Below are 27967 nucleotides of genomic sequence, written 5' to 3'. Positions count from 1 at the left end.
TACAGATGAGGAGTGGAAGTCGAGTCGACCCTTTTAAAGTCACATTGGACGTGTGGAAACCAGAACTAGAGTCCACATCTTTGACTCCTAGTGTGGGACTCTAATTCACAAGCTGCCTTGATTTCCAAAGGTTTCTCTCCAGATTTAAAGAGCTTTATAATCCTTGGGGAAATTGGCAGCCAGGGTATTATTCCTATCATATACTCCTTAGATACAGCTGTCTATGTAAATCTTAGGTAACAGTAATAATCAGCTTCAACATTGCAGTGCATCTGGGCTCTTATTCATGTAGTATACCCTCCAAGGTCTGCTCAGCCTTGTGTGACCGTTATCCTCCCATAAATTCACCATCAGAAGTCTATCCAATATACTGAGGGCCATCCTTCATCTCCCTTCACATTGCTTGGAAGTCAGTAGAGCATGTGTCATCTGTTAGATGCTTTTTTTCTTTTGTTATATGACTAGCCCTTCATTATTTCCAATAATATATTTCCCTGATGATATTCTTCATACTACTGCTGCATAATTCTTCCTTTGTAATACGTTGCACACTGCTTCCTGCCCACCGTGCATACCTCCTTCATACTTTGAATAATGCTTCGCTTCAATTCTTCAGAGACTATAGTATATTTTCAGAAATAAAAGGGGTCAGACCATCTCACCCAAACCCCTGATTTTGCAGATGAGGAAGCTGTGATGCATTGAAGTTAGATCACTTTTCCATTGCACAGCTAGATCTTCCTGACTCAAAGTCTAGCATGCTATCCACAGGACTGCTGCTTTTGTGATCCAAGACTAAAAGTTAAACAACATCATTTGATAACATTGACTGACATTTACATAGCACCTTAAAGTTTTCAAAACTCTTCATATGCATCATCTCATTTGACTTTCACAATGGTTTTGTGGGGGTTAGTATTGTAGAGATCACTAACCACCACTTTAAAGATGAGTAAAGTAAGGTTCAGAGAGATTAAAATTTGCTTGAGGATACAAAGCTAATAACTGTTAAGGAGGAAACTTCAATTCCAGTCCAGCTGTCTACAGGTTAACACAAGATACAACCTAAATAGTATTTACACATTTGTAAAAAAGTCAAAATCCAAATTTCATATTTATCTATAGTTAGATCATAAAAGAATATACTTCATAGCATGGATGTGTCAAGAAAAGCAGACCTACTATGAGATGATCACATGATCCTTGATTAGGACTGGGAGCAATAATTGAAGTCATGTCTTCCAAACTCCTTATTTTATAGATGAGGAACCAAAGTCCTCACAGGTTCAGACTTTACTCCAGTTTTATAGCTAGCAGGTCATGATTCAGGTTTTAAATCCCAGTAATTTGGCTCCTCAACTAACCCTCTTTCCACTGTACCATGCTCAGGCTGTTCCATTGTTTTAATAAAACTTATCAAGGCTGGGCTGAAAATGAAGAGCTACTGTAGGTCAAGGAATACTGAAAACAGTATCAAGGATAAAAAGATGATTTTTAAAAAGGTACAAAGGATTCAGAAAACTGGAGGATTATGTAAATTATCACAAAAGCCTTAGGCAATCAAATATACTTGAAGAAGCCAAATTGAAAAATGAGCATCAAATGGCGCAAAGAATCTCCACGAATCCGTGAGGATATTTTAAACATAATTATACACTAAGCAACTGACAAGAGAGAAGTGATGAAGTGTAAAGAGAGAGTCTGACTATGGAGCAATTATTTAGAATCTATCTTCAACAGTGAAGAGGAAAGAAAACATTTGATTCAAACCCAATCAGATTTACTAGTCAAAAGGTGAGGAATTAAAAAAAAAAAGCCAGTCACTTAACAACTATAATGACAATTAACTCAATAATAAGTTTCCTTCCCTGATAAAAGACCAATGTGAGCAACACTCACTCTGAAATGCAAAGTGAAGGGAGAATAATGGAAATGTCTATTTTGTTCATTCTTTTAAATATCTGGGGGAAAGGCTAGTTAAATTCATGGTACAAAATGACAGTCCTCAAATATTACTGCTTCTATTATCTACCACCTACCAGGATTCATTCCTACCAGCGTAGGTGATCACAGCATTCAGCCTCCATTCATTCCCTCCTATTATCTTCAGAGATTTGGGTATCTTTATTGATGATTTCCTGGACATCCTAGATCCCACAACTTCTTTCTTTCTGTCATGTGACATATGGAATGAAGTTGGGTCTTCTTGACTTGGGAAGATCAAATCTAAAAGTGACTGACAGAAGGGACATTTTTATCATTGGCACTTATAGACATCTCTACAAAGACAGAAAAAAAAATAGCAGACTTGGTCTCAATGATCTTAGATTCTAGCAAGGAAGAAAACATATTTATAATATGGGGGGTCTTTCAGTCCCCATACTGAAGACATGACTTCTTTGGCATAAGGAATTTTGAAAGAAAAACATTCCCTTTGCCAATATGGGTCAGCCCTTTCTTTGTGTCCAAGAGATTTGCCAAGGACACTAAGCAGATGTAAGAATCAGACACTAAGTGACTTGCCAAGGTCATCCAAGCCAATGTAAATCTAATTTGAGCCTTGAACCCAAGTCATCCTAACTCATGAGGCCAGTTATCAATATGACCTCTATATACATATAAAATACAAATAGGACCATATAAAACTTATCCTTATAATCATATATAAATACATAGATTGTTAGAAAATAAATAATAATTGCCAACTCCAATAAACAGCTTTTCTGTTTGTTTTGGGCAAACAAAAAGCAGAGATAGTGTGACAAAGCACAATAGGTTGTAAGAGGGACTAGATGATCTCATAGGTCTAAATCTATATTGTTATGAAAATTCTATAGAATGTGATTACAGACAGAATAGACAGTGCCCCAAAGGGATAGCTTGATTCTTATTGAGGTAGGCATTGAAGGACAGGTTCTATAATCTTTACTTTGTCAAACTATTTTGATTTTTCTTTTGCAATACACAAAATTTGGATAGTCATTCACTACACATTGTCACTAGGGGACACAGATTTTCTCTGAAATTGTGAGTTTAGAACTTGGGTTCAACTTCTGTGTCTGATAACTATTAGCTGTGTCAACCTGGGGAAGCCATTTAATCTCTCTGGGCCTCTATTTTCCTTTCTGTGAAAGGATGAGATTGGATTAGTTTATCTCTGAGTACTCTTCCAACTTGACTTATCAGCATAGTATGTTATTATTTGGTGCTGTCCACCATAATCTCATTAAATCATGTTCTAAATCATTTATTTCATAATTCCAAGTATTGTGTTATAGTTGTCTCTATATTTATTCCAGTGACTAGAACAGTTTTGCCCATGGTGAAAGGATCATAGGATCATAGATTCAGGGCTACAAAGAACATCAGATATCAGCTAGTCCCATCCCCTCATCTTGCAAGTGAGGAAACTATTCCCCTTAAAAATTACCATTGACTTTATTTCCACATCAATGGCCTTTTCTTGCCTCTTATTCTCTTACTAATTTTTTTCAAAGCTAAGTTCATGTTCTATCTCTTCCATAAAAGGCTCTATATCCTTTGAAATATCAATAAATATTTATTTTGTTATATGAATTGCTATTCATTTTTAATTCATTCAAAGGCATTCAAATAGCATAATCTGAAATAAATCACAAGTTAGTAGCACATTTTGGCAAATCATTCTCTAAAAAGGACACAATTATTAGTAAAAAGAAATGTAAAAGTTGAGTTTCTTTGGAGACAAAGACAAGAAAATGGATTGGATGACTTCTTGAAATAATTCTTACCCATGGGACTCTTGGTTACCAACTGCATGCTGTGACTCTGAAGACAGGAATTTCCATCTCTGACCATTACACATTTTTGTGTGTTCTCTTCCTCATTAGAATATAAACATTTTTAGGGTAAATATATATACGTGTGTATATATGTGTGTGTGTGTGTGTGTGGGTGTGTATATATATATATATATATATATATATATATATATATTACTTCTGTAGTTATATCCCTAGCCTTAACTCACTCCTTTGCACATATGCTTTTTTTATTCATTAATTCAATAGGTAATACCAATTTAAATAGCATCCTCTTTCAGAACAATGTTTGAGAAAATGATGGTGAGAAAGTTAGAATAATGTCCAAAAGTGCAACATGATATTCATAACAGAAAGAATTGAAGTAGTCAGGGTAAAATTTAATACAAAATCAGCAAACAAAAGGAAAAGAAACAGAGAAACATCATCTCACTACATTTTGCGTTTAGTATTTTAGGAAATTCTATTTTGTCTTTTAAATTTAGCATCTAAATGTTGTACATATGGATAGAGTATGAATCCAGGATTGAAGATCTGAATCAGGATTGAAGATGAGGGAATGCTCGTCTTCCTGAGTTCAATTCTGGTCTTAGACACGTTCTAGATGTGTGATTCTGAGCAAATCACTTAATTTGTGTGATTCAATTTCCTTATCTGTAAAATGAGCTGGAGTAGGAAATAGTAAAGCATTCTAGTATTTTTGCCTAGAAAAATCCAATTAAGATCACAAAGAGTTGGACATAACTGAACAACAAAATAATAGACTAGATAAGAGTGCTGCCTTTGGAATTAGGAGGATTCCATTCTGCGATCTGTGTAACCCTGAGCAAGTCATTTAAACACTCTGAGTCTCTCAGTTTTCCCAATGTTAAATTGTCTTGTCCTTGATGATCTCAAAGTTCCCTTTTGTTATTCTTCTTTCCTAACATTTTCTCATCTCACCTAGAAGTCCAAGAAAGACAAATTTTTGCCAAACTAAAAGGATAATCCTTTGGAAGTCTGGAAGGTAGTCTTTCCAATTTAATTAAAAACAGAAGAAACATCTTGCTGATTTATAAAATCACAAGTTTCCCTACATTTTTATTTGAATAAAAGAGTTAATTTGCTGAGGAATTGGATCATTTGCCTTCATTGTAAAACTTTGACTATTGTAAGGTCAAATTTTTACCAACTAGCCCAGCACAAGTTACTAGAGAATAATTACAAGAATCCTGAAATTGTCTCTTCTGCCTCAAAATCTAAGATTTCCCCCTTCCCAGCTTTCCTCATTACCCAGAAAGACTTTATTATCTAAGTTAGAATTAATATTCAGTTAATAATAATAATAATAACAATAATAATTTAGGATGGATAAAAGCAGAAGTTTAAGGCTTCAACTCTGCAATAATCTAACAGATATCAGTTTTATAAGACCAAAGTTTTCCACTTTATGTTGGGCTCTTTCCACATTTATTTCCAGGCAGAACTCAAAGGGCATCTCCTCTGGGTGATTTGTTAGAAGAACAAATTCTCTGGGCTCTCTCTAAAGCCTTCTCATCCTCTGCCAGTCCACAGGGCAAGATGAGTTTCTTTTCATAATGATAAGGCATGAGAATAATTCATCAGCTGTACAACACAAACAATCCTTTACTCAGCAGGATGACAAAAGGTTATTTAGCTCCTGGCACCCAACATATTTCTTGTAAGAACCCAGCCCCACAGCCAATAAGAAAATTAATAAATTTTAAACATCTGAGCAGTGAGACCATTTTAAAAGAAATGAATTTTAAGTGATCACAATGCCAAATTAAAACTCCTTCTAATACTGCCATTTCTCTCTTCAAGGTTTCAAAAAGAGACGTGCCATATTCTGTAGGTTTGAAACCATTTGGGGCATTATTTTTTAAATCTCTCACACCTAGTAGAGTATCTGACACATAGTAGGCATTTAATAAGTGCTTTCTGACTGACAGAGGTACAATATAGTGATAGTGATGACTTACACTGAGAATATGACTAGCTCAAGGAAATAAATGTGACATTCATTTAATTGATGCAGACAATAGTGATGACACCATCACAGCCAATGGATAGACATTCTTGCCAAAAATAGAGTGCTAAGTCCAAAGTGACAGATGGATGATAACCTCATAGTCATTATAGAAAGAGGGACCATTCAGAGGAATAGCTAAGGTTTTAGTTCTTTGAGTCAAATTGAATAAACCTTTCTTAAGCACTGACTATGTGCTAAACATTTTGCCTAGGTAACAAAAATATAATTATTCTGCCCAATGGACAATGCCTTTAAGAACTTTACATGCTAATTCACCAAGACAAGCAACATTCCATTTTTCATTAATAGAGAGAAAAAAAAAAAGAAAATGCATCATGGTTCTGAGATTTATTTGAGAAATAATGGCCTGCACTATTTTTAAAGAGAGGGCTCTGGATATCACAAAAGTGAAAATATAACACATGAATGGGGAGAAACACTAGACTAAGTTTCGAAAGGAGATGTTGCTATTGCTGTGATGATGATAGACAATTGATCCACCTCTCCCCCCCGCCCCCCATCAAGGAAGCCTTTCCTGATCTGTTCTCACATTATTAGTTCTTTCTCTTTGCCCACAAATTATTTTGTATTTCCTTTTTTAAAATATGCTTTGATTTTTTTAATGGTGCAAATACCACCTCTATTTATTGCTACCTGTGAGATCATTGGAAATTCATTTAATCTTCCTGAGCCTTAGTTTCCTAATTTGTAGCATGAAATAATTGGAATAAATGGCCTCTAAAGTTTTTTTTTTCCAGCTCTAGATGTGGAATTTACTTCTCCATATGAGCTGTGTATTCTCTAGCCTCAGAAGAATATAAACTCTTTGAAATCAGACTTTCCAAAAGGAAAAGATCCAATCAATCAATTAATGACTAAATCAACAAACATATTACATGTACGTCACTACTCTATTCTAACACTATTCTAGGTGTTAGAAATAAAAATTCAAAAATGAGATGGTCTCTGTTCTCAGAGTATTTATTTACATTTTACTTTCTTCCATTATGGTAAAAGGGCAGAGGCCACAAACAACTAATCCAGTGTTCTTCAAAGCCTTACAAAAACATTATGAAGTTTCCTTCTGTATATGCCATTCTTTGTTTGACCTCATGTCCCCAGAATAGATAGAATAAAAATAGATGTCTTTTCTTAAGGCACCTGAAATCCACTAGAATATTTGTTTGTTTTTATAATCCTCCTGGGAAATCTTTCAATGCCAGATATCAAATTTTGACAAGGGAATGGTAGATGAAAGGTATTGAAAGGCAGTCACATTTTTAATAAATCATTACTGAGGAACAAGAACTCCTTATTTATTTAATGTTAGGTAACTGCTTACAATCAAGTTGAATAGCCCCTTAAAGCTATATTTCTCTTTTTTAATTAAAGCATTTTATTTACAAAAATATGCATGGGTAATTTTTCAGCATTGATTCTTGGAAAACCTTCTGTTCCAACTTTTTCCCTTCTTCCACCCACTTTCTCCCCTTAATGGCAGGTAGTCCAATATACATTAAAATATATGTTAAATCCAATATAGGTATACATATTTATACAGTTATCTTGATGCACAAGAAAAATCTGATCAAGAAGAAAAAAAACTGAGAAAGAAAACTAAATGCAAGCAAACAACAACAGAAAGAATGAAAATGTAAAGCTATATTTCTATAAGGGCTTTATATCATTTTAGTTCTAAGATATTCCAAGTTTACCAGATGAATCCTTCTGTTCACTAAAACTAAAGGTTGAACATCTAAGAAATTGAATGAAAAAAAAAACTGCTAAATCTATTATGACCTATGAAAATGACCTGACAAGACTCCAATCAGATAAATTTTTAAAGCAGATATTGTTAAACAAGGTACTAAGATGTGACATAGGGACTAATACATTATTGGTGGAGCTATGAATTTGTGAAAATTAAAAAAAAATTCTTTCATATAGTTTAACTTTCTAGCAGGGAAAAACTACAGGATAAAATCTAGAATATATATGTATATGTGCATATATATATATAAATCAATAAAAACTAAAAATATGGTGATACAGAGGGAAGATTGGTATAGAACTCAAGCCTTGGGGAAAGGGTATTAAAAACTTAAAATTGTTAGGATTAAAAAGAGCAAATAAGAGAAAAATAAGAGCCAGCAATTTGCAACACATTTTATTCAATTTATCTTGAGCAGGAGACATAAAAACAGTTTATAATTGAAACAATTTTGAATAATATGCAACTGTGCCGCTTTAGAGTTATTATCTAATTTTATCCATATAATAACCCAGTAAGGTAGGCATTCTAAGTATTACTGTCATTATATGATAGATGTGGACAAAAAGAAATGGTGGCATAATAAATACATTTCAGGCTCAATGAAAAAAATAATTTTACTACATTTTCTTATTTAACAAGTATAAAACATTCTAAAGTTTACAAAGTATTATTTTAAATCAATAAGTATTTATTAAATGCCTACTCTATTCAAGGAATTGTCATATTTATACCTTTGTCTAATTTGGCCTTTTGGGTTTCATTATCATTCCCACTTTACAGAGTAGAAAGTTAGACTGAGTCCTTGTAAGGTCAGGAATCCTTGCCTATGGTCTGAAGCAAGTTTCCCATCCTCACTATATTACAGTCTTTTTAGATGGTACACTGGATAATTTATATGACGTTGCCTTTGTTTATATTCGTAGTGCTTAGCACAGTGCCAGGCATAGAGTAAGCATATAACAAATCCCTATTTCACTTGATTTGGAATTAGAAAGATTTGTGTTCAAATCTTGCCTCATATACCCATTAACAGTGTCACTGTATTCAAGTCACTTCACTTCTCTCAAGTTCAATCTCTTTGCCTATAAAAAAGAACAAGAATAACACTTACCTCACAGGATTTTTAGAGAAACGTCCTTTACTTTAGAAAAGCTATTGCACTATTATCATTGTGATCGATGATGATGATGAAGATGAAGTAAATTATGAGTACTTCAGGTCAAATCCTGGCTTTGTCATTTATTACTGGTTTGACCTATGACATGTTCTTTAAATTATCTGGACTTCTGTGTCCTCATTTATAAAATGTCTAAATCCTTAAAGCAGTTGAATATGATTGCTACCAAATACCCAATCACTATGAGTATTTGTAGGCTCTTCTCTAATCCTAGTCTTGCACTCACATACGATTCTTGTGTCCTCATTCTGGATCCTCTACATATAAAGATAAGAAAACTGGTTCCACCATGCAAATATCACTTACTAGTGCACTGGTGAGGATTACTTTGTTGATAGAACATAGCATTTACTTTACTATTTATAGTCAAGGGAAACTATGCCCCATCAAATTCAATTTATAAATCCTAAGGGAACTTAAAATGAGATAAAGTCCTAAACCATAGAATAATATGCAATAATGGAACAAAATTCATTTTGAAAGCTATAAAACATTACACAAATTTATGATATTGTTATTGTTCCTGCTGGCATTATTGTTATTATTATTTTTGTTGTTATTATTATTTGAGTTTATGTATTTATTGTAGTTTCATGCATCTTATTTAAAAGTCAGGATAGAACTCATTGCATAATGGCATTGGTATTAGACATTTGCAATTTTTGGATACTGAAATGCATTTTTAAGATACTGAAAACGTTATAAAACCCAGCTGTTCATGGATACAAAAATGGTATGAAATGGATGAAGCAAATACATCAAGGAAAATGGGAATATATAAAACAAATCTATAAAGGCATAAAGAAAGCTATATCTAGGAAGGGATAGGGAAATGTAAATTAACCCTAAATCTAAATCTAGGGATTTCCTATCTGAATTATTTTATCTTACTAATTAGGTACTAATCATCTTCCAGATTCAAAGCTGTCTAAATTTGATACCCTTGAGCAAAGTCCTAATGGCCCCATCCTGATTATAGCTGTAACTATAGGACCAGAATGACCTGATTCTCTACCTACTAGCTAAGAAGTCACAGAATCAAAAGTAGTATAGACATATCAGTCACCACCATTTTGATTATGAGAACAATATACTTTATTAATAACTCTGATGAAGAAGAACCGCAAAGCAAGATTTTCTAATATAAGTCCATTGCAGTAGATATTTGAGAGCTAACTCAGGTCACAGCATAGATTAATGACCATAAAAAGAGAAGATACTAGAATTAGGAGGGATGGGAAAACCTTCCTATAGATGATGGGTTTTAGTTGTTACTTAAAGAAAGTCAGTAGATAGAAATGAAGAGGGAGAGAATTCCAGGAGTGAGGTATAGTCAGAGAGAATGCTCAGAGCTTAGAAATGGAGTGTCTTTTTCATAGAAGAGCCAGAAGGACAATGTTACTGCATGGAAGAGTTCTTGGTGGGAAATAAGGTTTAAGAAAACTGGAGAGGTTGGAGGGTGTAGGTTAGAAAGGGCAATGGCCAGAAAGGAAAAGTGACTCATTCAGATACAAACAGAGAGTTAAGTGCCATAGTGAGAATGTGAATCTACTACTTTCTGATTCCAAATCCAGTGCTCTATCCACTACAACATACTGTTTTTCTAAGCTTTTCTAAAAATTGTATAAATACAAGTTATCACTCCATGCAATAGTACTATATGGAGAGTAACAACCTTGTTCATATTCTCACTTAAAGGGATATCATTTCTCTAGGTCCCTAAAATCTATCTACTCATTTAATACTGTCTGACTGAGACATGTCCAACAAAAGGTTACAGATTGATTGAATGAAAATGTATTATGTACTATGTGCCATGTGCTAATGTCTAATTGAGACAGGTCCAACAAAGGGTTACAGATTGATTGAATGAAAATGTATTTATTAGGTACTATGTATCATGTGCTAATACTTGAGGCATAAATAAAAAGCAGAGATGGTCACTAGTCTCAAGAATCTTATGTTCTAATGAAGAAGAAAATAAACATGAGGGAGTAATAGCCAAGGGGATAGGGAGTGAGGTCATAGGAAAGTAAATTGACACATTCCATCCAGAAATTATGGCAGAATTGAACTGATTGTGTTCAATAGGATCCAGAAATAAAAGGGTAAGAGAAGAAGAACAAATACACTGATATAGGCAAAATGATTGGTTAAACTATAAAGAAGGTCAACCAGCCCAATATCTTTTACTATAAATGAGTAAACAGAGGCAGAGAGATGAGGGAAAGACACACACACTTCCTAATACTATCATATGGGGTGAAGAGGGAGATTGGAAATGTCAAATGAGCACCACATTTATCCAATTCCATCTCACTTTCAGATATCAAAAGGCATCAGTGGTGAATCACGTACTGGGGTAAAGCAAATATACTGTATGGTGCCTGCATAAAGTAATAGCAGATCATGGCCTCAATAACAGAAAGAGGATGAATTTTTAAAATTTCCTTTTTAAGCAGCATGGTGAAACAGAAGAAGTACTGGGATTTCAAGACAGAAGACATAGAAAATCCTAGCTCTCTATAACTATTAGTTCCACAAAACTGGGCAAATCACTTTTCTTTTCTGGGTTACAGCCTCATTATCTATTTAGAGTAGTTCTCCAGTCCTTTCTAGCTTAAAATCTATGCTCATGTGAAATCTGGTTCTTCATTTTACTTCTGCTACTACAATTACTACTACAATGTTAATGACTACTACTACTATGATGACTATAACTACAACTATGACTAAATAAAATAGAAGTGTGCTTGAAGAAGGATCTGTGCTCTAGACTATGTTTTTTTTTCTTCTATATTTAAGTCTGTGGTTCTTCTACACCTCATTCAGAGATCTGAGCCAGGATAGTTAATCCTAGGGAAAATAAAAATTATAATAGCAAGTTGTCCATGAATGATGTATGAAGTATTTTTATGACCTTAACTTAAGTACCTCTTTATAAAATTTAAGTATATAAACTCACATTTATAAACCATGTATATTTTTCAACTCAAACATCCCATAGAAGCAAATGTTTAATGCTAACATTTTTACTGATTGGTTAACAATTAGTCAATTGACAAGTCAGTCAATTAACTAGCATTTAAATCCCCAGGGACAGATGGATTTAACAAATTAATTCTATCAAATATTTTAAGAATACTTAATTCCAAACCTATTATAAATTATTTGGGAAAATAGGCAATTAAGGAGTCCTGCCAAATTCCTTTTAAGATACAGATATCATTCTGATACCTAAACCAGGAAGAGCCCAAGCACAGAAAGAAAATTATAAACCCATTTATCTAATGAATGTTGATGTAAAAAATTTAAATAAAATATTAGCAAGAGACTATAGCAATTTATCACCAGGATAATATACTATGACCAAGTAGGATTTTTACCAGGAATGCAGGGGTGATTCAATATCAGGAAAATTCTTGGTTATAATTGACCAGATCAATAACAAAACAAACAGAAATTAACTAGCATTTATTGAGAACCTACTATTTTTGAAGTATTGTACTAAATTCTAAGAATACAAAAAAAGGACAAAATATAGTCCTTCATCTCAAGGAGTTCATGGTCTAATGGGGAGAAAACATCTATGTGCAAAAATATTTATGTTTATATATGATAAATTTAAAATATCAAATGAGAGCAGGCACTTCAAGCTGAAGAATAAAAAAGAGTATTTCATGAGGAGAAATGGAAAAGTTTATGACAAGTGTGAACAGCATGTAACAAGCATCCAAGGAAGAACTACAAAAATAAAAGAGAGAAAAAATGTCATCAAGATTTTTTTAACAGGAAGAGAAGATATGGTAGTCATTACGCAAGAATAAACAATAACTTGTGGATTGTCAAGGGGTTTCCCTCAGCCCTTAACAATGTTAGGAAAACATGAGAAGGGCCTCCAGCCCCCAGTACTGAATTTAAAGAAGGAAATAAGCAGGAGTTACCCAGCAGGGAAGACAGAAAAGGCAGTTTACCTAATGGAAAAGAACTCCAGAATCTATGAATTCACCAATCCATTAACAAATACTTTTTTTTCTAGTTTTTTTTTTTTTGTATCTAGATTGCCTGACTCTGTATTTATCACTGAAGTGTTTTATATCTCTGTCAATGACTTACCTGAAGATATTTGTGTTGTTCTTCTCAAAATGGCATAAGCTTCAAACTAAAAGGGATAAGCTCCTTATACTGGGAACTCCTAGAGGTCATTGATTATCTTTTGCCTTTTTTGTGTGTGTCCCCAGTGCTTAGCACAATACCTAGCATATAGTACTGATTTAGATAAGTGCTTTCTGACTAACTTGTTAAAATATATTTAATGACTGTCATAATACGAAAAGTTCTTAACAAACTGAGAACCTGAGTATATAGTTAAAATCAAATTGGAAAAGGAGAAGTGCAAAGTGTTAACAGGCAAAACCAATTGGAAACTTAAGTGAATGGGAGGGTATTGATACCATGGATAGGGATATTTTTGGAAATAAAGGTGATGTAAAAATAGAAGATACCAATTGCTAAAAAATATTAATGTCATCTAGCTGCCAAAAGAGCTAATGTCATCTTAAGCTACATCAAGAGAAGTGTATCATCTAGAACTGCACTATGTCTAGAATATAGCTCGTTTCTGATGTATGCTGAACAGACCACATTTGGAGTGATGTGGTTAGTTCCAGCTTTCATAATATAGGAAAGGCATTGATGAGTTGAAGAATATGCAGAAGAGTACCTATATGAAATCAAGATCACAAAAATGATGCTGTTTCAGGGCAACTGAGAGTATTTAGTTTGGGAAAGATAACACCATGGGTGTCCCTCATGAGAATGAGAGTTTCTTGAAATCAAGGATTGTGTTTTGTCCTTTTTCTGAATCCCCAGTACTTAACAGCCTGTCTGACACATCGTAAGGGCTTAAATGCTTGAAAAATGATTGACCGGAAGAGGGTAATGGGAACCCTGTCTTGAAGTATATGAAAAACTGCCATGTAAAAGATATTAGACCTGTTCTTGACCAACAGAGAGAGTAACTATGAAACTATCAAATAGGGATATTTAGGTAAGAAGTAATTGTTAATATTACAATCATTATTCTGTCCCAAAGGATAACTGTTTCAGAAGAATTGGCTCTTCCATACCCAGAGCTCTCTAAGAAAGGGTTAAATACCCATTAGTTGGGTATTTAGAGGGATTTTTTGTTTAGATGACCATATGGTGTCTGGTACCAATAAAATCCTGTGATTCTGTTCCCTGTTTCTGTAGGTGACATTCTTTGGAAGTTAAAGGAACTGATCTATGTTTCTTTTACTTTGGGGACCAGTAATTGCTATTTTCCCTTTTCTCTCTTTTCTTTTTTAAATTTTAGAGTTGAATTTCCCATCTGAAAAGCTTTGCCAGGCTAGGAACAATATAAGTGATAAGAATAGAAAGACAGGATGTCATAATCACTATACTCAAATAGGTGCGGAAGAATTTTTTCCCCCAAAATATCATTACATGTGAATCTGAGAAAAGTAGACTGAAAGAAAGAAATATCCTAGATACAAAATGACAAACCTCCACTTTGATGGCTAGGCATCTAAGACTTCCAGGTTTCTTTCAATGAGAAACAAATGTGGAGGAGGGTTGCAGACAGTCTTTGACAAAGCTAAAATTGTACACTAACCTTTTTCCCCCAATCTATGATTCGATCATTATTTATTAAGCATTTTCTATTAGGTCCTGAGAACATGACCTAATAGTTTCTACTCTCAGGGATCTTACAGTCTACAGAGTCAAATGACAGGTAAACATTTAATTCCAAACACATGTGGAAGAAATGGAAGAAAGGGAAAGTGGATTTCAATTGATTGAAATAAGATTTTTTAAAATTCAAAAGAAAAAACTTATCAAATGATAGAGCCAAACTAGCCATCATTACAAATTAGTTAAAACATACTCTTTTTGAAAAATAAGATTCATTGATGCTTTTTGTTTTCCCATCTTATTTATTTCTTTTTATTTTTCCCACCTAATAGTATTTTTTTTCCAAAATACATCGAAACATTGTTTTCAACATTAACTATAATAAGATTTTGAGTTCTAATTTTTTCCCTTCTCCAAGATGTCTAATAATCTGATACAGTTTGTCTATATGGTAATCATGTCAAATATATGTCCATTTTAATCATGTTGTGAAAGAAGAATCAAAACAAAAGGGAAAAACCATGAGAAAAAGGGAAAAAAAGTGGAAAGAATATACTGTGATCTGCAATCATAATCTATAGTTCCTTCTCTGAATGAGGACAGAATTTTCATTATACTCTTTTTGAATTATCTTCTATTGTATTGCTAAAAAAAAAAAAAAAGAAACATCTGTTGTATTGATCATCACATACGTTGTTACTCTTTACAGTGTTCTCCTGGTTCTGCTCATTTCACTCAGTTCATATAAATCCAGGTTTTCCTGAAATCTGCCTGTTCACCATTTCTTACAGCACAATAGTATTCCGTTACATTCATATACCACAACTTGTTCAACCATTCCTTAATTGATGGATATCCCCTCAATTTCCAGTTCTTTGCCACTACAAAAAGAAAAGAGTTACTATAAATATTTTTGTACATGTGAGCCCATTTCCATTTTCTAATGACCTTGGGATACAAGCCTAGTAGTGGTATTGCTCGATCAAAAGATATGCACAGTTTCATAGCCCTTTGGACATAATTCCTCCATCTTACTCATATGTTAATATGCTTCCCTCCTGACTCCTCCCCTTGGAATTAAATATTTGCTTCTAATAAACAAAAACAGTTCACAAAAATATCCACAGATTTTGATGGAATATGCCACATAATGTCCCTGTGATCTCCTGACCTTATGCTAAGAGGAGGGAAGAGAATTTGTATGGAGCTTTTAAAGTTTACAAAGCCATTTCTACACATTATGTTATTTAAGTTTTAACACAATTCTGTGAGGTAGAATTGTTATTGGTTTTATTTTAAATTGTTATTAATCCCATTTTACAGATGAAGGAACTGAGGATCTGGCCATAATAGCAACAACTAGGATTGCTATGCTCCTGAAAAAGGCTGATTTCATCCAAAGACTTATGAACAGATTAGATATTATTAATATGAAGAAATTGTGGGAAAATGTGTTCCCTGGGAGGAGAAATGTTGTTTCAGTAGAAAAGTAGAGAGTACCAACTCTTTTGGCAGTATGTTCCAGTGACAATTTAGTTACTCCACCCTAGTAATTATGGTTTCATTAATCTCCTAACTCTATATTTCTTTCGCCTCTTGTCCCACTGCCCTGTCATCTTTCAACTATACCCCACCCCAAATTTATATTTTATCTTCTCAATCCAATTGTAATACTCTAAATTGGTCAGCTTGGGAGTAGATCTGGCTGTTTGCCCTGTTTGTATGTTCACGGTCCAATTCTTTCCTTCATGTATATAAATAATAAGAAATCATTTGGCTAAGTCAGACAATTTGAGGGTAGTGAATTTAATCTGCAACATAGCTAGATGGTACAATGGTTTTGGATTTTGAATCAGAAAGACCTGAATTTGAATCAGATTTTTAACTAGCTGTGAGACCCAAGGCAAGTGATACAACTTTCATCTGCCTCAGTTTCCTCGTATGTCCTGTGGGCATGATAAAAGCACCTACCTCTCAGAGTGATTGTTGGTATAAAATTAAATAAACACCTACTTAAAGTCTTTTGTAAACTTTAAAATTTTATGTAAATTTTGCTATCATTATTCTTACAAAGTTCTCTTTATTGCCTTTTAATTATAGAGCCTTCCTTCTATTATTTCCTATTTATTGCATATATGTGTGTACTGTATGTGTGTGTGTGTATATATATATATATATATATATATATATATATATGTATATAGTGTGTGTATTTGCATATTTTTTCATGCATAGTTATTTCCATGTTGTTTCTCTTAGATTGGAAGTTCCTTGAGGGCACAGATCGAGTTTTGCCATTCTTTATATCCTGAGGATCTAGTTCTGTGTCTGGTACATAGTACATGTTTAATAAATGCTTATTGACTGACAGGTATAATTAAGCAGCAGTAGTAACAAAAAGGCATCATTTTCATAGGAAAGGGGGCCTTTTGACTGAGTATTCCAGGGATAAAGTTTCGTAATCAAAAATTGCCAAAAGTGTCCTTCCCAAGCATTCAATCCCCAAATACAGAATTCTATTTATGATAAATCAGTCATTGGAGGAGGTAAGTGGCCCAGCAGATAGAATACTGGCCCTGTAAGAAGACTTGAGTTCAAATGTGACCTTGGATGCTTACTAGTTGTTTGACTCTATTTGCCTCAGTTTCCTCATTTTTAAAATGAATTGGAGAAGAAAATAGAAAACCATTCTGCTACCTTTGTCAAGAATGTCCCTAATGCAGCAAAGAAGAGTTGGATATAACTGAAATAATTGAACAAAAAGCAGTGATTGACTGGGGAGAGAAGTCCAGTTCATTATGGGATAGCCTATATGGTTCTCTCTGTACCATGACTTTCAGACCAAAGGAATAAAAACAAAATCTCATACAACTTGGTCAGCCGTAACTCAGCTCCACACCTATCTGAAGGCATATGTGCCCTTTCAGAGACATGGAAACCAGTAGCAGATAACAGAGTACTCTGATCTGGTAGAAGCCCCTGAATATGTCCTTTTGTAAAGGTAAGTGTATCTAAGCATGATGCTGATGAATCTATCTTTCCTTTCTTTCTTTCTTTCTTTCTTTCTTTCTTTCTTTCTTTCTTTCTTTCTTTCTTTCTTTCTTTCTTTCTTTCTTTCTTTCTTCTCTCTCTCTCTCTCTCTCTCTCTCTCTCTCTCTCTCTCTCTCTCTCCCCCTCGCTCCTTCCCTCTTTCCCTCCCTCTCTCTCTCTCTCTTCACACACATGGACACCCATACACACAAATCAAATTATAGAATCACAAATTCTCTGGATTAGGAGAGATATTGAAATGACCTAATGCTACCTACACTGGGATAAGAATCCTATCTATTGCACCGTTCTCATCTAGTCTTTAAAAATTTCCCTCCATCTAGGGAAGGGGAACCCACTATCTGCCCAAGAATAAATAGTAAAATTCAATTTTAATGCTTAAAGAAGCAATTCCCTTTGAAATATACCACTATACAAAATTCTAAAAACATAAAAATATTCCTTCTTTCCTTCCTTTCCTTCCCCTCCTTTGTCTATATTGCTGTCTTTGTTTTTTGTGTTTCTAACTGCCTCTCTATCCCTACCTCTTTCTATTTTTGTCTGTCTCTGTCTCTTTCTCTGTCTCTGTCTCTCCTGTGTGTCTATATGTATATATAATACATACATATAAATATTATACACGTTTGTATATATGTACATAGATACATTTATATGTATCTATTTTTCCCTCTTCATTTATCTTCTTTCTTATTTTCAACTCTAGCAGTCTTTGTTTCAAACATATCATTTAAATAAACAGCTTGACTTCATCAACCAGGAAGAAAAGAGCCCCTCCATACTGGGATAGAATAAATACAAAACAACAGAGTGGTTTCAAAGAAGGAGTCTGCCCCGTTTGGCTTTTAGAATTTCCTAAGTTTAGGAGAGTAATATGAAAAGGATTCTGAAAATGATCAATAAAGTAGCCCTTCTGTAATCCTGCTTCCTATATGAGTAAGTCACATTTATAGAACCCCTTAAGCTTTAAAGTTTAAGATTTACAAGATATTCCCCTAATCTCGGTTTTATAGAAGGTGCCCAACCTAGCCATGTTTCCATTCTTCTCCATACTTTCTTCACCATGTCATAACTGCCTCCTCTCTTCCTTTGGCTCCTTCCTTTGATTGGTGGGTTCCTCTCAAACTCCCCTTTTTAAGGAAAGCTCTCAGGCTACTTCAGTTATTATTTCTCTTCCAGGTACATTGCTGACTTGTTAGACAATTGGATACTTTCTTCTTCTTTTGCTCTTCCCTTTCTTTCCAGATTATTTTTACATGTTGTCTTTCCCATCAGAATGTAAGCTCCTGATAGGGAAGGGATTGTTTTTTCTTTTTCTTTCTGTTTATATTTGTATCCCAAACAGAATAAAGTCTAGCATGTTCTCGTACTTAATAAATGCTTATTGAATGACTAACTTTCCACACAACAATGTAAATGAGACACCCAAAGGTTAAGTACCTCACTAATAGTCACATAGATAGTAAAAATCCAACCAAGAATTCAAGTTAGATCATTGGACCCCCAACTCTGATATACTTTGCATTAAACTGCAGCACCTGCCACAAATATGAAAATATTATTTACTTTTTAATGAGGCTATTTATTCTTGGTCATAAGAGACTTGATAGTGATGCAGTTTACAAAAATATGTCACATGTCCATAGAAAGCAGCTTATTTGCCAGGAAAATCTGTTTCCAGATCAATTTCATAACCACATTGATCAATAATCATTATATCAATAACTAGTGTCATTCCCTCCACAAACCTTATAAAATGTGAGCTAAAATATATATTTATAGAATTTCCCCTCATGACAATCTTCAGTCCAATAAATTATCAGATGACATGAATAAGCCTTTTTATATTATCTCATGCTGTTCTGTATTTGGCATGGAGCCCAGTCGAGGGTCATGTCTTTATAATGATTGAAAATTTAACTCTAAAAGATATTTAGGGACTACCAATAGGCAGGGAGAAATTGGAATTCAGGAAGGGATTGCACGTAGTAGTCATTCTTTAAAGATTCTGCACTGATAGAAAGCCGCCATTTTTATTTTGTCGGCTTCAACTACCCATGTGTGGAAGATTATGAGACATGGGGGGAGGGAGATGGGGGAAGGTTTACTTATGCATGAAATACAGTTTGCAGACTTTGAAAAAACTCTAGGCATATACCTCAGTCAACGTCATTATCAAAACTTTTACATAGAATTTTTTTAACATAGAATTTTAGACAGAAATCGGAACTCAGCAGCCATGCAGTCTAATTGCATCGAGGTGTCATACAATGTCTGCCTGAAGACTTCCAATAAAAGGGAATCCACTACATCCACTTGAGCAGGGCTGAAATTGTTATGATTTGTTTTTTATATATATATATATATATATATATATATATATATATATATATATATATATATACAAAGAATAAGTTTACCTAATGTCTAATTTAAACCCTTTGATCTTTTAGCAAGTCTAATATTTCTTATAGTTAACAAGTAACATTTGTTAAATGCTTACTATGTGCAGGCATAGTACAAGAGATCAAGATACCAAAAACCAAAACAAAATACACTTCTTGTCCTTAAGGAATTTTTTATTTTAATACCAAAAACATGTATGTATATACATTTATGTAAAAATACACATGTATGTATATGTATGCATATGTGTATACATACTTACATATATATGTGTATGTGTGTATATATATATATATATATATATATATATATATATATGTAATAAATGGAAAATAATCCTCAAAGGGAAGACACTAGAAGTTGGCATGATATGACCTCCTGCAGAAAGCTGAATTTGAGTCAAGCCTTGAAGGACATCTCTTAATGGAAATAAGGAGAGAGAAAAAGAGAGAAGTACTCAGAGAGACAGACAGACAATATGAAATAGTTCCCTAGGACAGGAAAAGAAGAAAGACATATTTGACAATGAAAGTGTTATAAAAGCAGATGATATCAATAATATATGTTTTTAAATCAAAGAAAAGTATAGCTAGGAGAGATCATATCATGCCACTATCCCCTTCTCCATTTTCTGTATGAGAAAATTGAGGTCCTGATAAGTTGAATCAAAAGCAATTTTTGGTTCACACAGATAGCAAAGAGTGGAGCTGAAATTGGAACTCATAGCCTTTGACTCCAAAACTAGCCTTCTTTCCAGACTATCAAATTGCAGAGATTCCCCGACCCTGGTTCCTATTTCCAGTATAGTTAGCATTTACTTGTGGTAACAAATCATCCAAAACTAGTCACATAAGCTTTCAAAGCCAGAGGGATTCATAAAAAATGCATATGCACTAATGTCAAGTTAAAAAAGAAGGATGTCAGTGTGTCAAGACAAAGAATCAGCTCATAGTTTATCAACAAAATCATTTCAAGTTAATGTGCTGACATAAAGGAAACACTCAATAGTACAAATGGCATACAGCCCCTGTGGAAAACTAGAAGGCACAAAGGTACCATTTATAGTAATCTCTGTGTGTATATGGATGTATGTGTGTATACATATTCATAGACACGCATATATATTAATTCTTACACACACACACACACACACACATATATATATATATTTACATATATGTGTATACACAGATAGACATATATACACACCATGGGAAAGGATTTAGTAAAAGTACAGCTCTATATTTGCTCCATATAACAGTATAAGAACCTTTAGTCCAAACATACCTGGACAAGAACTTAGCTTTTCGCTATCACTTCCCCACCAAGGATCACATTGCCCTTTCAAAGATCTGTTGGAACCAATTAATTCTCCACTTCTAAGGTAACCCATTTCACTTTTAGACAGTGCTAGTGGTTGTGTAGCAGTCACATAAGTAACAGTGACAGTTTTCCATCTATCAAGTCTACCTAGCCCACAAACCCCTAACATGAAAAAAAAGTCTGCCTAACTATACTTATTATTCTTCAACTCTCCCTAATTATAGCCTTCACCTCATCAGAACTTACTATATTCTACATTTTATTTGTAACTGCCTATTTGCAACCACTACCCACTGGAAGGCCAGGCAAGACAACAAGTATCTCTTAAAAGCTCACTCCATGCCATGCACTGAGTTAATCATTGGGGATACAAATACAATCAAAAAGAAAAAAAAATTAGTATTGATCCTCAAGGAGCTTTCATTCTAATGCGTTAAGAGATGCAGCAAGGAGAGACATTATAGTAAAGAGATGATATAAATATTCATGAAGTCAGAAACACAGGTGAAAGAGACCTGAAGCTTGGCTAGTTTGGACCTTTCTATAAAATGGTATTTCCTAGTTATGCTTTCTGGGGTCAAGCAGAATCTAATCACTTTCTTTTTAATTCCCCTTAAAAATACTTCACAACAGCCAAATAATGCTCCTACCCACGCAGGATCCCCTCTTCTGTACCTTAAACATTCTTCATTCTGCATCCTTCACCTAACCTCAAAGAATCTCAAGTCCTTCCTTATCGTGATCATTATTCTCAGATTCTTTCCAACTTCTCATTGTCTTCCCCCAAATTTGGTGCCCACTTATAAATATAATGGCTTAGTCATGATCTGACCAGAGAAAATTGCCTAATTCCTGGTCACCAAGAATTTCTATACAACAGATATTTTGGCTGCAAAATCACACTGCTAATTCATGAAGAACTTGAAGTCTACTAATAATACTCCCAGATCCTCTTCACGTGAATATCCCATAGACATCAGCAACTCACAAAATCAGCTTCATAAAAACATCATGATGATATAGTCATGTTGGAGTCCATTGTTGTTTAGTTATCTTATTGATTCGTAGTATGAAATTATGGACTGTCTAGATATTTGTGGAGATAAGATAAACATAGATAATAATTTAATTTTCATAAACAACCCTTCCCCCAAACAATCACAACAACAACAAGAAACCAATAGATATTTTAGTATTTTGAAAAAGTGAATATTTACTATTTTGAATAGCATATATTCACTATCTGGGTAAATGTGGGCTTGTAAAAGGAAAAAAAAAATCTCCACAACATTACAATAGAATATCAAAATGTAAAAGGATAAATTGTAATTAAGTCTAAATTTTGTGCCTTTATTTATATGTACAATTTACTTCAATGTTATTAAAACATTTAGTTTGGATTTTTCTCTGCGAGCAGTAAAGATCCAACAAACAATCAATCAGTTTAAATATTTGATATATTTCCAGGCACTATGTTAAGTTTTAAGAAAACAAAGAAAAAAGTGAAAATTTCTCTACCCTCAAGGACCTTACATTATAATGGGAGAATCAACATGAACATGTAACAGAATATGAAAAGTATGTTCAAATACAAAAGAGGTTTGTAAGAGAAGCTAGTAGCTGTTGATAATAAGCACACTATGTGTGTATTGTTTTACTAAGTGTCTGCTATGTGTTAGGTACCGACAATAAAAAGATGGAGGAGAGAAAGTGTCCCTACCCTGAAGGGCCTTACATTATTCCATGTAAAATAAAATAATAAAAAATTTTTATCAAAAAGTAAGAAAAAGACAACTAGAAATAGCAACAAATGTGGGTTGTTGAAGGACCAAAAAAGAAAGAAAAAAGCTAAGGATTCTAAAAGACAACATGGTAAGAAAATACTTTCCAGACACAGGGACAGTCTCATGCTGTTGATTGAGGCAGGAGATGAAATTCTGAATTAATTAAATTACTAATAAACAACTTTGGCTGAAACATTATAATAGCTGACATGTAAGCAATACTCTTTAATAATTATAGAGTGCATTATATCCATTTATATCCATTATTGTTCTTGATTCTCAGAAAAATTTTATGACATCAGCAATAGTTTATTCCCATTTTACAGATAAGGGAACTGGAATATGGTATACACAATTATATAGTTTATCTGTCTAGCAAGTGGATTTCTAACCAAAGTCTCTCCTGACTCCAAGTTCTGCTATGTTACTTTTTTGTGATGAGAAGAGGTGAAAAGAGAAATCTGAAAAGGCAGGGTGAAGCCAGACTTAAAAGTGCCAAACTAAAAAATGTGTATAAGTTAAGTCAATTTGACTCATTAAAAATACTTGAGTGGAGGAATGGAGTGATTAAACCTATGCAGAAGATATTTTTTTAACAATTATGGAGTGTATGAATTAGAAGAGCAAAAATCTAGAAGCAGAGAAATCAATTTGGAGGCACAGAAGGTGATCCAGAGGGCAAGGGAAAACGAACTGTTAGCAGTAAATGAAGGGGACATAAAATAGGGTAATGCCTAGGAGAGAGGAGAAGAAAGTGTTAATGGGAGAGATTCTGGGGAATTGTAATTAATAAAATTTGAAAATCCATGGGATATGTGGGTGAGGAGGGGAAAAGGAGAGACTAAGACAACTCTAAGGTTGGAAGCCTGGGTGTCTGGAAGAACAGAGCCCTCAAAAGAAATACCTGTTGAAGAAGAGTTAGGCTTAAAGGAGGTTTTATTGTTTTGTATCTGTTCAATTGGGTTGTTGATTGCGATGCCCTTATGAAAATGTCCATCAGATGGTTGGCTGTGTGGGATAGGAGTTCAAATGAGGGTTGTTCATGTAAATATGGCAGTCACTTATTGAAAATGATCTTTGAACCCACACAAAGAGATGATAAGAGTTATCATCTCTCTCAGTTTACAACTAAAGAAACAAAGGCTGGGATAGATAGATGACCTTGCCTAAGATGAAAATAGGTATTCAAACATAGTGACTCCAAATTAAGCATTCTTCTTGTTACACCATACTACCTGGTCAATTAAACATCTCATCATCTTTTTTTTTTTGTGATAAAGATTGTTTAATTTTTAAAAGTTACTCCAATGGGACAAAGTGAAGTATTTTTTTTAACATCTCATCATCTTAAGAACTCCTGACCCTTAATAGGTACTTATCTCATGTCCTTCTAAAACTTCCAGAGTTTTTCATCTGCCATTACTGAACTCTTTTTTTATGAGTCGATTCCCTTACTTAGTGGTAGAGCACCTCAAGAATGGAAACTGTCTCAATTTGTACATCTATACTCACAGTGCTTGGTACACAGTGAGTGCATAATACATGCTTTTTCATTCATTCATTCTTAGGATAGCATTGTAGCGCAGATGACTGCTAAGATTTGAAGTCAAGAAGATGAATTCATGAATACTATTATCAGGTACTTATTAGCTATATGACTTTGAGCAAGTTTTGTAAATAAATACTCATTTCAAAGTGGAAGAGTCTTCAGGATCAGCTAATTTTACATATGAGTAAATAGAGGTCTTCGTAGTCATGTAGTTACTCATACAGGGAGTAAATAGTAGTGAGGGGTTTGGAATCTAAGCTTGCTACTCATGAATCCAGTGCTATTTCCAGGGGCCCAAGCCAAAGTGGAAGACCAAGTCTTTTAGCCCCAGTTTCTTGATTCTTTTTTGAAGGCAAACTAGGCTATTTTTGCTACATTTCTTACCTAGACTTTAATGAATGGGAGTTGCCTCAGACAAATTGAGACCTGGGAAAGACCTTAAAAAAACCCAGGACTCCCAATGCATCCAGGTTCATTGCCAGGAACCCCAAATCTTTGTCTTACCACTGGACTCCCATGATTCTGGAGGAGAGAATGAGGCTGATGACTTTGCACAGCTCTGCCTCACTTAAGTTTTCCTAACTGTAAAATGAGTATAATAATAATACTTACTCCAATGTTGTTGAGAGGATTAGAAGGACAGTATCTGGAACATAGTAGATGCTTAATAAATGCTTGTTTCCTTCTTTCTATAAGATTGGGATAGATTTATGGCACAGTGATGTTATGAGAATCAATGAGATGTTATGAGAGATGTTAGAATAAGCTAACATTTGTAAAGTGCTTAGAAAACTTTATAGTGCTATACAAATGTTGACTATTATATGTTTATTTCACTGAGTATTGGGGAAAGCAGGTCAATAGCACAGGGTAAAGGGGATAGAAAGAAAAATCTTGCACTTTGGAAATCTCCTCCTTCCCAAAGCAAAGTCAGAAAAGGTTAATGTTAATGTTTTAAAACATGTCCCTCTCAGAGTTAATTAATATAAGATTATAAATAGCAATTTGTGCTTACTGAAGATCAACTTAGGTACCGAAGACATTTGTCTGATAGCACAGCATGACATGGTTGATATTACCAAGGAGAAATAGATTCATCTTCATGTTGGGATGGGGGAAGGCTATTACTCCAGAAGCCACCCTCTTTGCCATTTTATTTGCCAGTGTTCATCAGACTCCCATCCTTTGACCATATTCAGCATCTACCCCAAAGACCCATAAGCTTCTTAAGAGGGAAGTTTGGGATATTTCTGTTTTTGAATTTATAGGACTTGTACATAATAGGTGTTTAAAAATGTTTGTTGAATGAATTACTGAATGAATTAGTTTAGGGCAGGGAAGTATTAAATGATGTTGATGCTGTTATTGCTGTTAATGGCACAATATTTCAATAATTCTTAAAGGTTTGCAAAATGTTGTATGTCTTATTTCATTTGATTTTCATAGTAACCCAAGGTAACAACTGCCAAGCACCCCCAGTTTTGCTATCTATAAATTGAAATACATGGAAAATTCAACCAAATGAGTATATATAAAATTTCTATTTAATTTGACCTTTAAGACCTCCTCCTAGTCATCAATCTGTGAAAAGAACAGTTATACCTACATTACAGTTTTTCTCTCCTCCCCAACACCTGCTCTCATATGAAGAAACTCAACATAATGCATATTCTCTAAAACACCTTAAATTCTTATTTCTTCATTTTATTCCTTTCCCATTTTACAGCTATTCACTCCATCTCAGTGCTGCCTACAAACACACCAATGTTTCCATCACCCATCTATGATAGGTAACTTCATTTGATAATTAATCCTTAGCATCTATTATCTCAAATCTTTCTTTTTCATGTATAAACTTGAGAAGGACACCTACAGTCACTGGCTCCTTTTTCTTTCTGCTCCTTCCCACGAGAACTCTGAAGTCTGACTTCTGACCTTATCGATCAACTAAAATTTCTCTCTCAAAAGTTACCAAATCCAATGGCCTTTTCTCAATATCTACCCTCCTTGACCTCTCTGCAGATTTTGACACTAGCGATTACTCTTTTCTCTTTGACAGCCTCTTGTCTTGAGAAGTTTTTGGTTTGATTTATTTTAGTTTTGACCTTCTTCTCTCCTGCTTTTCATCCTGTTTCCTTTTGTGAGGCAGCTAAGTGGCACCAGAATGGAGAAAGTACTGGACCTGAAGTCAGGGAACCAGAGTTCAAATCCAGTCTCAAAGACTTCCTAACTGTGTGACTTTGGGCAAAGCATTTAAGTTTTGTCTGCCTTAGTTTCTTCGACTGTAAAATGGGGATAATTATAATAGCTACTTCAGAGGGTTTTTGTCGGAGCCAAATGAGACAATCTTTGTAAAGTGATTAGCATAGCACAGAAGTATATGGTAGGTACTTTAAAAAATTTGTTTTTTCCTTCTTTCATTTCTTTCTTGACTGATCCTTTCCAGTCTCATTTGCAAGGTCTTCATGCCCACTAACTGGGACAGTCCCTAAATCTTTGTTCTGAGCCCTCTTTATTTCTCTCTTTATAGTATTTCACTTGTTAATTTCATCAATAGATCCAATTATCATCTCTATGAAAACAATTTTCAGATCTATTGATTCAGCTCTAACCTCTCTCCTGGCCTCCATTTTTACATCTCCAACTGTCTATTGGATATCTCAAGCCAGATATCCCATAGACAGAATTGAACTCAACATATCTGAAACAAAACCCATTAACTTTCCCCCAAAACTCTCCTCTCTTCCTAGTTTTCTCATTACTGTTGGCATTAACACCATCCTCCCAGTCAGCCAGATGCCCAGGTGTTAGCTTCAGCTGCTTATTCCCAATCCCCATTTCCAGTCTGTTATGAAGTCCTATCAATTCCATCTTTTTAACACACTACCTGTATATAACTCTTTATCTCCTCTGACATTGCCATCACACTGGTACAGGCCTTCATTAATTCATGAACTATTTCAATAACTTATCAACTGGCTTATCTGCCTCAAATCTCTGGTCTAAACCACACTAATTTGCCAAAACAATCTTCCTAAAATCTAAACTCTGTGTGTGTGTGTATACGTGTGTGTGTCTCTCTTTCAGTCTCCCTCTCTGTCTCTCTGTCTCTGTCTCTGTCTCTGTCTCTCTTTCAGAGTCAGTCTCTCTCTCTCTCTCTCTCTCTCTCTCTCTCTCTCTCTCTCTCTCTCTCTCTCTCTCTCTCTCTCTCTCTCTCTCTCTCTCTCTCTCTCTCTCTCTCTCTCTCCCTCTTTTTGTCTCCAACCATTCTAGAGAGCAATTTGGAAATATGCCCAAAAGGCCATAAAATTGTTTGTACTTTTATCTAGAGGTGTCACCACTGAGTCAGTATCCCAAAGAGATCAGAGGGGAGGGGAGGGGACCTACATATACAAAAA

The 27967-nt window shown here is 34.3% G+C and overlaps 1 protein-coding gene and 1 long non-coding RNA gene across 4 annotated transcripts in view; one reads left to right on the top strand and one right to left on the bottom strand.

The window, feature by feature from the left end:
* The window catches only part of NLGN1 (neuroligin 1), a 1046258-nt gene that overhangs the window by 892683 nt on the left and 125608 nt on the right, over positions 1–27967 (bottom strand). The window lies entirely within an intron of this gene.
* LOC116422967 overlaps positions 1–27967 on the top strand; it is a 118572-nt gene that overhangs the window by 44549 nt on the left and 46056 nt on the right. Inside the window, exon 3 of one of the 3 annotated variants that reach the window (XR_004233458.1) lies at positions 11110–11680. The exons of the other annotated variants lie outside the window; for them this stretch is intronic. This is a non-coding gene — a long non-coding RNA (uncharacterized LOC116422967). Of the gene's footprint in view, positions 1–11109; positions 11681–27967 lie in introns of those variants that run through there. 3 annotated transcript variants of the gene reach the window in all.

The sequence above is a fragment of the Sarcophilus harrisii genome, chromosome 3 (assembly GCF_902635505.1).
Source record: "Sarcophilus harrisii chromosome 3, mSarHar1.11, whole genome shotgun sequence".
NCBI lineage: Eukaryota > Metazoa > Chordata > Mammalia > Dasyuromorphia > Dasyuridae > Sarcophilus > Sarcophilus harrisii.
The sequence above is the reverse complement of the archived record's forward strand: the minus strand, read 5'-3'. Positions and strand labels throughout refer to the sequence as shown.